Source organism: Pavona decussata, unplaced genomic scaffold (genome assembly GCF_977016875.1).
Source record: "Pavona decussata unplaced genomic scaffold, jaPavDecu1.1 SCAFFOLD_179, whole genome shotgun sequence".
NCBI lineage: Eukaryota > Metazoa > Cnidaria > Anthozoa > Scleractinia > Agariciidae > Pavona > Pavona decussata.
The window spans coordinates 375,872-390,632 of NW_028145589.1; positions in this window are offsets into that span (position 1 = coordinate 375,872).

Consider the following 14,761-nt stretch of genomic DNA (forward strand, 5'->3'; position numbering starts at 1 on the left):
ATATCGTGTATTTTGTTATTACACAAGTAGATAAACATGTAGTGTGGTGCCGAGGCAATATGCAACATTCACTGACAAACAATGTCATAAATCATAAGTGAACGTAGGAAATTAGTAATAAAAAGCGAAAGAAGTCCAATATTTTGAAATTCCAACGTAGCTTCAAGGTGAATTTCTATATATGGTATCCAAGTATCTGTCCTAAATTAGAGAGAGAAAAAAATTGGCGAGTTGGCCTTTTATTGTCAAGCATTCGGTTCGGGCTAGTTCGCTTCACGTGAGGTTGTGAATCTTACAGTAACAAAGCTCTCAACCAGAGGTTTTATATTACAGTCTGTTGACCTGTTAGAAGTAGAATCGTTATCAAACAAGGCAGTGAGAAAAAAACTTAATGAAAGGTATCGTGCTGTTACCCCTGATCTGATAGAAACTCAAGAGGCAGCACAAAATTGCGGCATTCCATGCATTGATTAAAACTGTATTTATAACCTTCAATACAACTTGTATTGGTTCATAGTGTGGCAAGAATTTTTATTTGTGCACGAACATTATGCAATATACCACGCGAATCGACAAATGACGTCACGCAATGTTCAGTTTCCTCGAATTTCTGAACAGTGGACTTTGGAACTTTTTGTTTCTTTTTTTAGTCGAGAAACTGATCCTAACGAGCGCATTCATGATCCTTTCCGTCTTGGTACAGGATTTGCCAGATCTTAGCTGTTCGTTATCAGTTGTCCACAATTTTACTTGACATGCAAATTAAATTGTCATTCTAGGAACCGATAAATAACCACTTGTCCACGATAGAAAAAAACCGCTTTCTTTTAGTTGTTGATCAGGTTGTATTCCTGGTTGTTAATAACGCAGTTACTGAAAGTAATTCGGTTTTAGATAACAGAGCAAGCATTCAATTCTCTTTATATAAATTAATTTATCCACCATGGGGTCCATTGTTCAGTAATTAGTTTCTTCCAATGCATAATATGAATTTTAACGGGCGTTTATTTCATCGTTATTGTCTTTAGTCCATGATGTTTTGCATACACAGGAGGAAAGATTGCAAATAAAGAGCTTTTAGAAAACAAAATCGCAGCGAGAGGTACGAATTAGGCCGACCAAAGTACAAGGGTCAAGCGTGGATATCTGAAGAGCCGAAAGGATGGACACTTTAGATTAGCTCCTTTCCTGATGTTCACAGAAACTCGGGACTTAGCCGTATCTCTCATGTATCCATAACTTAATTAACTGTAACTTTACTGCTTCTATCGTTTCCGATACAATTTACAGTTAATGTGATTATAAACACTACACTTGATAATGGTGTCCACAGAAAAGCAGAGACTGCCCCATTAGAAATTGGAAATTGGGTCAACCGCAGCGGACCTATATTTATAAGTTACAGTCTTAATAAAAGATTACAATTTTTAATTACAATAGAACATAAGAAACAAAGAAAAAGGAAGAAAGATAAAGCAGTTCCATAGTTTACATATTAGAGCTGCGGGATTATTTGACACTTGTGCTGTTTCCCTTTTGTTGATTACATTTCTTTAGCTGCACATGTATTATGAGGCAAGCTCCGCCATACCTCGAGATTCGCTCGTCCTTTTTAAGATTGAAACTCTGTCCAAAAAAGTGCCGGAGAACGTTTTAAACGCCAAACCACAGCTAAAGAAACTACGTGCTACTCAGAACGGCGTACACCAAGGGGAACCGCGTAGTCCCTTAATAGGAAGCGATATCATGCACGAGCCTGGAGATCCATTGCAACTGAGTACCGTAAATAGAGTTCGTTTTCAGTAGCTGGGGTAGTATTGTAAAACTATAGTTACTATTTAAAGCAAGCAGTGAATAAGTGAAATTTGCTCAGTGCAAGTGAACAGTTTGTAACGAAAGAGATTTAAGTGAGAAATTACACTATATTAAGCCGAATTACAAATTATGACGATTTCTAAATGACGTATTTAACGATTATCTCAATTTATTTAGCAAGTTTAGAAACTAAAGGACAAACAAATAAGACAATAGATATAGGCATCAAAATCGACAAAGGAAATTCCTAACAGGCCTCGAAATGCGTAACTTCATGTTTTAGGGATCAATAAAATGTTGCTAAAAAAAAACTTGGAGTAAAAATAGAAGCCAGAGGAAACTGTTACGTGTGAGAACGGCAGCAAAGATTGGCCACAGTTATAAAAAAAAATTGAGCAATTTTGTTTCACCGCTTTTACTGAAACGATCCACGGATTTTCTTTGCAACTCAGAAGAACAGTCAAGAGTGAAGGGAACTACCAACATCAGACCAGACCCACGTTTTCTGATCATATTTTTTTTCATGTATCTCACCTTAAACTGCCGTGAGATGTTTCTCTCATATTAAGCTCGGCCTAAAAGTGAGAGAAATTTCACAATAATCGCGTGGAAGGTAGCAATAACAATTCCATTTGCCAGCCAAGCAAGTGAAGGAAAAAGATATTAAAAAAAAGCAGAAAAACTTTGTTAAACTGGATCACTAATATTTCGGCTCCCTAAACGATGTTGAATCAGAGTCAGATGCCACAACTGCAAGTCGGGAATTGTGGCGAATGATCCGAAGCGTTTCCCTCTGTCATGCGCACTATAGAAGAACTGCGCATTTGAGAATAGGCCTAGGCCCTGTGGTTGCACAGGTTTCTAACCCTTAAAATAATTTCTACTGAAAGTTTTGTTTCCTTGCCAAAGCTCGTCCTCGTACCAAGCCTAAATCCTCAGAACTCCACTGATCAACTCCACTGATCGGCTAAGCTCGACGAACTGCATTCGAAGTGATGTTCAAATATCCCTATTATTTTACCGTCAAGTCTTAACCTGAGCACCTTTCGTGACCACTTCAGTTTTTTCACTGCAAACAAAATTCCTCGATGACGAAAACATCTCGGCTTTCTCTCTGTAAACATTCCAGGAACTGATACCAAGAAGTACTCGTCTCACGAACGGTTATCTGCATATCAGATCGTTGTGTTTTGTATTAAGTCCTTTTCTTTGTTTTGAGTTCATTTAAATTAATATAAGGAAAGACAAGGATCATCAAAGCCTTTGATTATTTTGAGATTATTTGTGCTACACTGAATTTTTTTGGACTTTTTGCTTATTAGAACCTTTGCTTATTAGAAACTTCACAGGATCCGGTACTTTTATTTTAATTTGTCAGGGGTACCCAACGGATCGTTTCGGTAAATTATCTGTTCAGAAGGCCCTTAGTCCCCTACAATTTTCTAAAGGGAATTTTCACCTCGAAGGTTCGTGATATGGGAAATTTAGGGCCTAGTGTTTCCGGATTGATAAATGGTCAGCTAAGATTTTCGGAAAGGAAATAAGACCTAAGGTTTTCGAGATATGGACAAAAATGCCCTAGTAATTTCAAAAAGACTCAAGTTCCCCTAGAATGACCCAACAGATAAAAATATTTTTTCGCGGCCTGAAATGAACCTACAGAGCTTTCAAGGCACTCCAGATATCCTAAAATTGAGTTTCAAAGGATTCGAGAGAAAACTGTCGTTGGGTGCCCCTGATTTGTCACGGTGGTTCTCAGTCTGGTTCTTGCAAACACACATAATCACAAGATGCACGTGCCTGCCGTGTGATAAGAGCTCTGTAATGCTTCATTGTTTGGCTTGTTACGAAAGCCAGGGAAGTGATGAATCCTAATTCAGTTTACTTGTAAAGTAATACTCAGGTCATGTTTTGATGACTAAACATTCACGGATTATCTGGTTAAACTGCTTAAAATCCTCAATGACGGGTCGCAATTAAACGACCTTTGCACAACACAGGTTTGATCTAGTTAAAGAGTTGTTGAAAAAAAATTCTTATCTTACACAGGCCAAGACACAAAACATTTGCACTGTTTAGCTTTGCAAAATGTCATTTCGTAAGGATTTGTTCGACAGAACTCGACCTGAGTTGGACATAAAAAGTTTTCTAGAAGCCAATCCCTCACTGACTTCTGTAAACTTTGCAACGACCGTGATATGAACAAGTGAGAACAATTTTTAACTGGATCTGAATCAGCAGTGGAATGAAAAAAAAAACGACTTAAAAAAATGCAGAGATGATCGAGCAGCTAGTATTTTGTTAATATTGCCCAATATTTCGCGGTTAGTTGGACAAAACTAACCTTCATCAAGGGCTCGATAAGTTAAGTGAAAATGAAAACAATTTGTACGGTGTTTTTCAGAAACTTGGCAGAACACAGTAAATATGTGTGAGATTAAGTTTCATCGCTTTTATTCGACATTCCGTAAGGTTCAATTGTATTGCCTCGTAAACTTAAACATCCTTCTATGGCTTGTCGAATGCTTTAACAGAGGCAAATACTAGGCAGGCGCCACTTTGTTCAACACGAGGAAGCAGATACGGCGCAGGGTACGTTCCATCAACCTTGTATTGGTCAAGTTGTTTTTTTGTAAGTCAGCCCTTCACACTGGCACCACAGGGCCAGACCTTAGTCGTGGCAGTCGACGTTATATAGGCGTCCGTGAAAGTTACAATAACTACACTCTTAAGACGCTATGTTTAGGCTCCGCAACAGCACTCGCCAACTGATCATGGCAGCTTTCAATTCCTTGCTTGCTGGCACACAGGTGAAAATATCGGATCGAATAAGATTGGCTCCTAATTGCTATAAATTTCTTTGAACGACTTCAGAGGCAAAAGCTCTTCTGCGTCATCAGAATAGAACTCATTTGACCGGGCCTCAAACGTCTTTTCGCCCAGTCAAGCAGTTTAAGGCTGTTTACAAACTATATGATACCCAATATTTTTGGCTAGGTTTGATCTTGAATACATGACACATTCACGTGATCAAAATTATAAAATTACCAAATTAATTGGATTTTCTGATTAGCGTTTCCGTTGTACGTTTGGAATGCTTGTTCACGAGTTTTTCAATTTTGGACTGAAAAAATGACCTTTGTCCTTACAAATTGTTTTTTTATTTAGAGAACAATTAATAGACGCTAAAAAAAACGTTGTAGATATTTAATCAATTCGTCAAATATTTGCTAATTACAGAAACAAAAGATCACGTAACACATGATTTATTGAAAAGATGTACCAAATTTCGATTCACTCACATTCCTATTGTTAAAATTGCAGTGGTATCATAAATAAACCATTTTCCTGATTAACCCAGGCGTTAAACTACTTGAGCCGTATCGTAAGGTAGCCTGTGCATAGCCGCACGCTGGAAGAGATCAGGAAGCTAGGGGCTGTACACAGACTATCGTGCCGGGCCTTTTTCTCACCGGGTACAAAATGAAAGGCCAAATGAAACGGCAGACTGAACAAGATTGTTGAGCCGGCGCGCGTGGAGTTGTGAGAGTCAAGTCTGGCGTCTCCTGTTTTCCCGCTCTTTTATAGGAGCTGGGGACGAGGCAGGTGGAGCCTCGTCTACATACTGAGGCAAGCATCCTTGTTACAGCCATACTGCAGTCAGGATAGAAAAATTATGTAAGCTCTCATAATACAATAATTGGCTTCTTTCCGCCAGATGGACTTTGCATAGACAGTGTCTGTATTATATAGGTGTTTATAAGGTCCAAGTCTAGGCTAGATTTGATTGTACTGTATATTGCTGCAAATCTCACCATTTCGTTTCTGTATACACAAGTATACTCATGGATACACAAACAGGAGCGCTGATACAAAGTGAAACAAAAATTCGCAAGTTTGTCTTATGTGGTCTTATGCCAGAACACTTTGTCGATATGAACTACTTCAAAATCTCAAAAGTTTATGTTGTAGTGCATCATTGTTTAAAAAGTCGTGAAATTAGTCAGAACGTAAAAAGGGTGGTCAGAGAGGGACTTGTTCGAATTTTTCATTCAGAAGACGAAATGTTAGTTCAAAATATCGAATAACACAGATAAAGCTTCTGATGGCATTTTACGTCTCTTCAAATTTTTTTTTCTTTGTCAATTTTTTTGTCAATTTTCCCTTGTATGGCTAACTACACTGTATAAACTTGTGCAGTATCCCATGACAACGGATCTTATCATGCCTCTCGCGGCAAATAACAATTTTTCAAAATACTTGCCAGTCTGTCGGTATGGCCGAATACAGTTAAGACCCAGTGTAGGTTTAGCTCTAGCTACTCCACAAAAGAGCTTAATCTTTTTTTTCAGACAAGAGCTAATTTAAATGATTGACAAACATGAACGTCAGAGAGTCGACAGTATTTGTAATTAATGTGACATGTTTGAAATTCTCCGACAAAAGGTTACAGAGGTGGGGATATAATTGGACAAGAGATGTTAAAAGTTCAATGTTACGAACAGCATAAGTGCTATCCACTTGGAAAATATGTAATTAACGGTGGATATTTTCCCTAAGTAAAAAATTAAGCGGGGACTGCTACTTAATAAAAGAAACAAGGCAGCTCATTAATCAGTTTTTGGCTGAGAAGCTGAGTGCAGAATCTTTTCAGTCATAGATTTCAACTGGAACATGGCTGGCGATTTTTTTTAAGGTTATTTCTCAGAGGGAATAGTATCCAGGGTCAGAGAGTCGGTGTTGTTTTTCAGATTTTTTTCCTTTCAGTCTTTTTAGTTTTTTTTTCTTTTTAGATTTTCACACTAGCTTTTTCTCTCGTAAATAAGCTTTGGGCCAAAAATGGAAGCAAATCCGGTCAGTCTAAATTTTCCGACAATACGGCGTTGATCTGAAAAAGTAAATTGACAGAAATAGCTGTTCCTAATCCGTGTACAGCACCATTGCCGTGCGCCCTTTTGTTTGCAAAATCAACGGTGCTGATGGATACAAAATGTCGTCCAAATATATTGGATGTCTGTCGTGTGTATGTTGGCTTTGAAGTTATTTTGTTTCCGAAATAATTTCCGAAATCTCTTAGATTCTTGTCGATAATATAGACAAAGAAACTTTGGATAAAACATTGACCCTACTAAACATCTATTTGTGGTTGATTTAAGTGTCTGAGAGCTGGTTTGTTGCATGGCGAAATCTCGGGAAGCAAGCGTTTTAAAATTGTGCGGATTTAAGGTCAGCTGAAAAGCTATGAACCTTATTTTCCACTTACAACTGAGCTCTGTTAGGCCAGAGTAGCGCACATATACTAACGAATTTCAATATCATGTCAGAACGTCAACAATTCACAATAAAACTTGTTAATAAAACCCAAAACTTTGATACTTCTCTGCTAAAATTGTTCTAGAACAATGGGAGTTACCGTGTGGAGATTAATTAATTCCATTAATTTCATGAGAGATCGTAAGAGGTTAGTTACTTTTTACGTCCATTAGCATCAAGTATCTTGTGTTTTAAATTATTAAGTATTCTCCTTATAAATTTCGCACTTACGTTGATAGGAAAAGAAATACAAGGGAGCATTAAAGAACCCATTTTGGCCCGATTTAGTGAACTAGACTAAATACGTTGATCTGTGGCTGGAGATTATAATCGGTGGAATTGAAAATGTACAACATTAAACAAGGTGAAACTTAGCACTGTTCGAAAGTCTATCCTACTGGCCTAAATTGTAAGGAAAACTGATTACATTTATCTTACCTTGATATAACTTGCAAATCAGGGAATGTAGGAGAATGTGTAACTGAGCTGTACTTCCGAGATCGCAAATGAGCAACTGAGGGATTTTGTCAGAGTTGCAGACAATTAGTTTCATGACATGGCCTTATATTTTACTAGAGCATGCCGGCTCCATGGTCAGCAGTAGTTTGTTGGTTGTCTTAAGGTTGCCTGGCAACTGGGGCCAACGATTTTGGAAGTTTGCGAAAATATATTAAGTCAAGGTTACCCGTGCACGGGCTCTGACGAGTCAGTATGGGGCGCGAGCGTGGACCGCTGGCTTCTCATTTCGCCTTTTCCTTGAAACGTGCCCCCTGAATGCATCACAGCACCTTTAAATTTGCGGTTACCTTGGCAAGAGCGAAGGAGAAGTCAAATACCATCTGGAGTGTTTGAGCACCCAATCAGAGCACTCGAAACTAAACACTATCAACTGGTTTGGTATGTGGAGTATCTATCTGAACGAATCTTCTCCCGTAAGATTTCAGCTGTCGCAGGATTCTTGTTGTGGGTTATAACATGCATGCCTGCAATTATCATTAGTTGGGGATTATCCTGTAATTATCGGTTATTTAGTAGAGAAGAGATTATTACTGATGATCGTACTCGTGCACGAATTGACATTAGATGATCGTAGCGCCCCAGGTCACTGTAATTGATGGTTCAGTTGCATGTGACGTCATGGCGGCCTTGTTGGTGGACAGGAACAATAAGATTTTTCTCCTCTGGGAGTTCACTGCCATTTTAAGGCAAACTTTGTGAACAAATTTTCTTGTGTTTTGTCAACCAACATGGCGGCAATGCAAACCACCTTTACCCCGCAATGCTTGCCAATCTCATTTTATCAAACGTACTTCTGAATGTAGATTGAAACTAGCACATGACTTTCTGTAGGCTCGTGATGGGATGCTAGCCCGGGGGGGGGTACTCCCCTATATAAGGTATATAGGTATGTGCCGCCCCAAAGGGTATGGTTTTTGAGCCGTTTTGGTCTGAAAACGGGTATAGATTTTGACAATTACGGTCTGAAATCGGGTCGGGTTTTTGGAGCCGGGAACATTTACGAAAGCTTACAAACATATTTTTCTTCTCAGTACGTAACTGGAACGACTAACTGATAGTGAGAAAAAGAAATAGATAAACTATGTCATTCCAGCTTACTTTTACTCCTTGCGTCAACTTCCGTTCGGCACTGATGCATAATTATCAGGTCTGAAAACGGGTATGAATTTTAGAGGTCAGGTCTGAAAACGGGTGTGGAAAATGGCATGTTTAGGTCTGAAATAGGGTCGGGATTCGAAGACCCGGGCGGCACACCCCCACCAAGAATTCCGAGGAGTACCCCCCCCCCCCCCCCGGGGATGCTAGTTCATCGCAAGGTTACCCCAGGAGTATGACGCCCATTTACACCAGCCTAGGCGTACTGAGAGAAGCTGTCATCTGGCACAAAGTTTCTCATCTCATCATGTCATCTAAAAACTAAGAAAACAACAGGACGGAAGAGGCAAGGCCTCGAAGACAAACCTTCAAATTTGCGCTCGAATGCAAAACTCCCAGTAATGCCTGAAATTACCTCGAGGCTTAAAAGCGGGACAGGGCACCGCAAGTTACAACGGAAATTTAATTGATGTCAACAGATTCAAAATATTTCATTAGTACGGGTCTGCATGAAATATTTGTTTTTACTTTAGTGAGGCTAAAGTTCACCGTGCACCCTGCGAGCAGAGGCCCTCGATCTTCCTAGATAAGAGTATTCACCGTGTAGAGAGAGCTGAAAAAAAGTTTCTCTATCTTTCCGGCCTCTTGTTTGTATTATCACGGCTTGAGAACTAAACTAATCATTTCATAAACTAAGCAAGGACCACAAAATAATACAAATATTTCTTGTTGTTACTTGCGGAGCAAATCCATGTGAACTTAATGATAGTTTTGAAAACTTCTCAAAACAAATAACAGAAGGTAAACTAATTTGGAACCTAAGACGCAGCGGCGGCCATATTTGCGGTGAGGGTGGTAGGCCTTAATGACAAAAACAGACGTTTTTCTGTAAAAATCACGAATGTTTTCGATGTATTTTTATCCAGCGGGAACCAACAATAAAAGGAATGAAAGCAAGGTCGACACTTAGAAGATAAGCAACAATCTGAGAGAACTAAAAGAATGTCAGCGATTTTCAAACAACTGTTTTCAGTCCTCAGACTTTTTGCAGGGCTGTAAGATCGATCGGCTGAAAAATCGCCCCCTCTGGCAGCGATAAAAAGAAATTTTCAGAAAATTTGGTCATAGCATAACGATTCATTCATTTTAAGTTGTTTTTAGTGTGTTTGAAGGAAATGTCGACTGACAATGCGTTCACGCCAATCACCATAGACTTGTAATCCTGCCAGCTTTCTGCGGGCTCCGCTATTTCTACTACTAAACAGCTTTAAAAGTCAGGAGCCCATACCTTCATCCAAGCTTTTTGTTGGTGGGAAGCTAATTAACATGTCGAAACGGCGCTTATTACTGCTTGTGGTAAATATGACCGCAGAAGAACCATTGGAACCGCTGAGAACTTTCAAGTGGAAATTAATATCCCGAAGAACATTGTTTGTTCGACTAACTGCTTGGAAACAGTGATTAGTCATAATTAGTCCGTACCAAAAGTAAACCAAACATAAAATGACACATTCTTTCAGGACAAGCGACAATTTTGGCACTGAACTATTTGGAAACGCAGTGCTTGTTTTCGTTTTGTCTAAGTCTGTCTTGGTCCTGTTTCATCCCGGTTTGGTCAAAGATGCAAAAAAACCTTTGATGTTAGATATTGAAATCCCGGGATTGAAATATGCCTTTGTCTGCTTTTAATCTATGGCGATTTGGTTTAATTCCTGACTGAAGAATTGTTTGACTTACCTGGGAACCGCAAACGTCGCATGTAGGCTTTATAACAGCGTCTTAACAAACAAAGGTTTCCGCCTCAGAAGTGTTGCAGTTTCAAGGGCGTTATAATGACAAATATACAGCTTGTTTCCTTCCTTCTATCCAGCTCGAGGTTGATCTGTTGATAAGATCAATATTTCCATTATCGGTATTGTATCAGTGCTACTATACTTGGATGAACTCAATAAAGATACCGAAAATTTAAAGTTATGAAAGGTTAGTCATAACGGAGTTTAGAAGCTGACGTCTATAAACAACACCGCGCGCTGAGGACATTTTCGTCCAGTTTTGTCTTTCAAACACCTCATGCTGTTTTAATTTCCTCTGACAAGAAAAATGAAAATACCTCAATCGAAACAGAGATAAATGTGCTGCTTAAAGTTACACAGGCATATACAAAAATTTCAGGTCGTGAACATATGTTGGATGTCGAGGGATCGCGACGCGAGGCGGCTAAAATTTGTGGCGAGCGATAAATAAAAACACTCTACACCGAGCTAGTCTTGTTTCATGTCTAAGGATATTCACTTTAAGCCTTTACAGGGATAATGACTTTTAAATCGAAATTTAATTTGTTTTAGAGGTGAAAATAGCACTCAAGTTAATGAAAATATAACTGAGCCAGAAAATTTTCAACTAAAAACCTGAAAAACGTGTTGTCCATAAGCGTTTAAGAATGTTGCCACGGGTTCCTGCTCGGCTGGTGGACTGATAACCCAAACGTTATCAGTTAGAGATATCGGTTGAATTAGATCAGATTAACCTCATAAACGATTCGAATAGCTACCGTTTTAACGACGTGATGAGCACCAGAGACTGAAGGTTGAAGCGTCGTTTTAAGGCTGATACACATATTTCAATTCATCGAGCGCCTCTTCGCCATGTAGTAGCGTTAACTAAACCATGACTCAATAATCAAAGCTTATGAACTTTTCAACTCTGTTATTAGTGTCATGAAGGGAGCTTAAGACCTATTGTTTATGAAATTCGAAATGAATAAAAAAGTGTTTGCGCCAAGGCTGTTCAGGTCATTATACACGGATTTGTTAAGATAGGTGGCGCCGAGAAAACATTTGTTCTCATTCAATTGGGGGCATTAACATTAGCTTTGCATGATGACGGTTAGCTGTGTCATTGTAAAATCAAAATTGACAATCATGTTAGGTTTATAGCGCTTTTAAGCTCTAATTTTTGCTTGTGTTTGCAGATTATCTTGGCGGAATTGTCAGATAAAAAAAACAAATCCAGTTTCAATCGTTTAATTCGAACCCAGAGTTGTAATGATATGACATAAATTGCTATTAACACGCTGGCCAAAGAAAACCAAAAACAACCCACGGTAAGTAATGGACTCTTCACTCTAAAGTGAGTGCAAATAAAACTCAACTCAAATTGACGTTGCTAGAGTTATTTGTTTTGTTATGGCGAGAGGGTGACAAATGAATGCATTTTTGAAATATTTTAATCATTTTAATCGTCTTCGAACCTAAGTTCAAAGCCGAAAACTGAGGGTACACTTGAAGCTCGTAACCGCTTGTGTGTTATTATGCAAACTGACAACACTAATGGACGAAATGATGATCGTCTGGGATTATGGAATTTGAATACCTGTCCCGAGGTACCTCTGATTGCTAGCAGACTGAAACCTCAAAAACTATGCACCGCTTTAAGTCAAATTTCAACGTCTTCGTTTCAATTAATTTTCGGTCAGGCTCATTGTACAAGGGCTTTTTCTCGCCTTCTCAATGGATTACACGTGGAGCTAACTAAGAAGAGATTATCATTTTATCAAGGCATTTCCCGAACAATTTGTAGGATTATTGAACTGAATTACCACACCTCCTTAGCTGGATATAAATAAAATTAAAATCATCACCCACAAAAACAGATTTTAGGGGTGTGGTTGGGTTCAAGAAGCAGTTCAAATGCCACGGGCCGCCTTTGATTTGTTCGGTCAGTGTTCTGTGCAATTTGCTTGGAGTTGTGAAAATTGGCCCACTTCCGCGGCCCTGCTTTCCTCATAGCTTCAATAATTTTCCGCATCTCGTGTACCAAAGCAAAAAGATCTACTGGCAAAATTGAATCCATTCGCCAAGGTATTGTCATCTCATAGTTTACCCTTCCCGCATCAAAAGCGACTACATCCCGCTTCCCGCCATCGTATTTTCATCCCGCTTTCCGTACTATCCCGCTTGCTGCATGTGCGTCAAAATAAAGTACATCTCGCTTCCCACCCATGGTACTATTATCCCGTATCCCGTACTCGACATTCACAGTATCCCGCTTCCTGCATACAAAAAAAGAACACATTCAGCTTCCCGTCATGGTATTTTCAACCCGTATACCGGCAAACCTATCCGACCCAAAACAAATGGTCCAGCGATGTCATAAATAACTGTACCATGCTGCAGATAGCAGATAGCGCCCACTTAACTCGATTACAGTTATGTCAGGCTAGTCCAACAAAAGTAATGTCATCAATCGGCCTTTTAAAACGATCTTGTCCAATTTCGGGCAAAGGAAATTCATGCCCCGCCTTACGGAAACTCACTCGGTTATGCACAGTTGTATTTTTCCCAACGAAAAGCTCATATATTTTCTCTTACGTTATCCCGATTAATGAGGACACTGGTTCATACGTACGGACAACGGACACTTATTTTGCAGTGAACCAACCGACACGCTCTCATACAATTGAAGTTAACCTCACTTTACGGAAACTGGTTATCTGCACACTTTATGAATTGTCTAATATCCAGTCCAAAACCAAAACTAAAAAGTAAACCAAAACTAAAACTGAAAAACCAAACTAAAACCAAACTAAAACTGAAAAATGTCATTGCAGAGCAATGTCACGGGCTATTTTTAATGATTACGTAAGCACTGAGAGAACATACTTTACTTTACTTTACTTTACTTTACTTTACTTTACTTTACTTTACTTTACTTTACTTTACTTTACTTTACTTTACTTTACTTTAATAGTTTGGCAATACACATGCTCGACCGGCCATAGCTCTTTCCTTTTGCGCATGACTGACGGCGGGAAGGTGTATGACGTAGACAAAGCCGAGCGGCTTTGGGGTCAAGAATGGGCAATACCAAGCGGAGGTCTCTTGGCAATACAAAGACAGGAAAACTCTAAACAGGAACTACGTCTCTTACTGAAGGGTTACCTAAAGCCTACACTAACTAAAACTTAAACAGCTACTAAAGTAAAAAATACGTACATACATACGTAATCAAGTGGAAAATATGTGCAGTATTAAATTAGAAATATAATAAAAGAAGAAGAATAAATCAGGAGAATGTAGTAATACTTTTTAGGTGTAAAAAGGATTTTTGTGCGAAGCGCTGATCTGAATGAGTGTGATATAGTCAGATTCAGTTGAGCAGTTAAGTTACAGTTAGGACATTAAATGTCGTTCTGTTGCCGTTTTAAATTGTATGCTTCAGTCTTTGCCTATTGATAAAACACGCGTCTGTGACGTTTAATTTAATATGGAAACTTATTCCCTTTCCGGTCCGTATTAACTGTACTATATCCGTTTACCGGTTTTCAGAAGTCAACACACATAACTTGGAGGTTATAGCGTGCTGTCATTCTGAACGGAAGAGCGAGTTATTTGAAAGGCACAAGTTAAAGTCTAATAAAAACTGAACATGGAAACATCTACTGGCAATCTTTGTTTTGCAAATCACAAACTGATCACAATTAAAAGAAGTAATCGGATAGAGGACCATTTGAAATTAAACAGCTTAAGACTTATGTACGCACAAGCTCGTGTCTTCTTACTCCAAATTCCCAAATTCCTGTGATCAGAAATACGACTTTTGACGCCCACACTCGCTTGTGCGTTCTAGTAAGCCTGAGTTATTGATCAGGTCGTATACAAGACCAGCAGCTTTCTATGAGGTGCAGTTGAAAGAAGGGGTTTTTCTTGTGACAAGTTATTTGGCAATCCAACATAAATTGTACACCCCACCCCCCCTCCCCCCCTCCCCCCACGAGATGAAAGAAAGATAGCAACCTCTTCTTCACCTAAGTAACAGGTTGTTATATAACTGGGAAAATCATTGTCAAGCGTGACAGTGTGGCTCGAATCAAACACAGGATATACGAAAAGTAGACGAGGAAGCGATAGCTTAATTGGACCCAACATTTTGAGTGTGTGTGTACCTTCTCACTGGTTGAGGCGATGATGTGGCACACGCGGAATGTCTCATTTAGTATCTGATAGCTCCTACACGACAA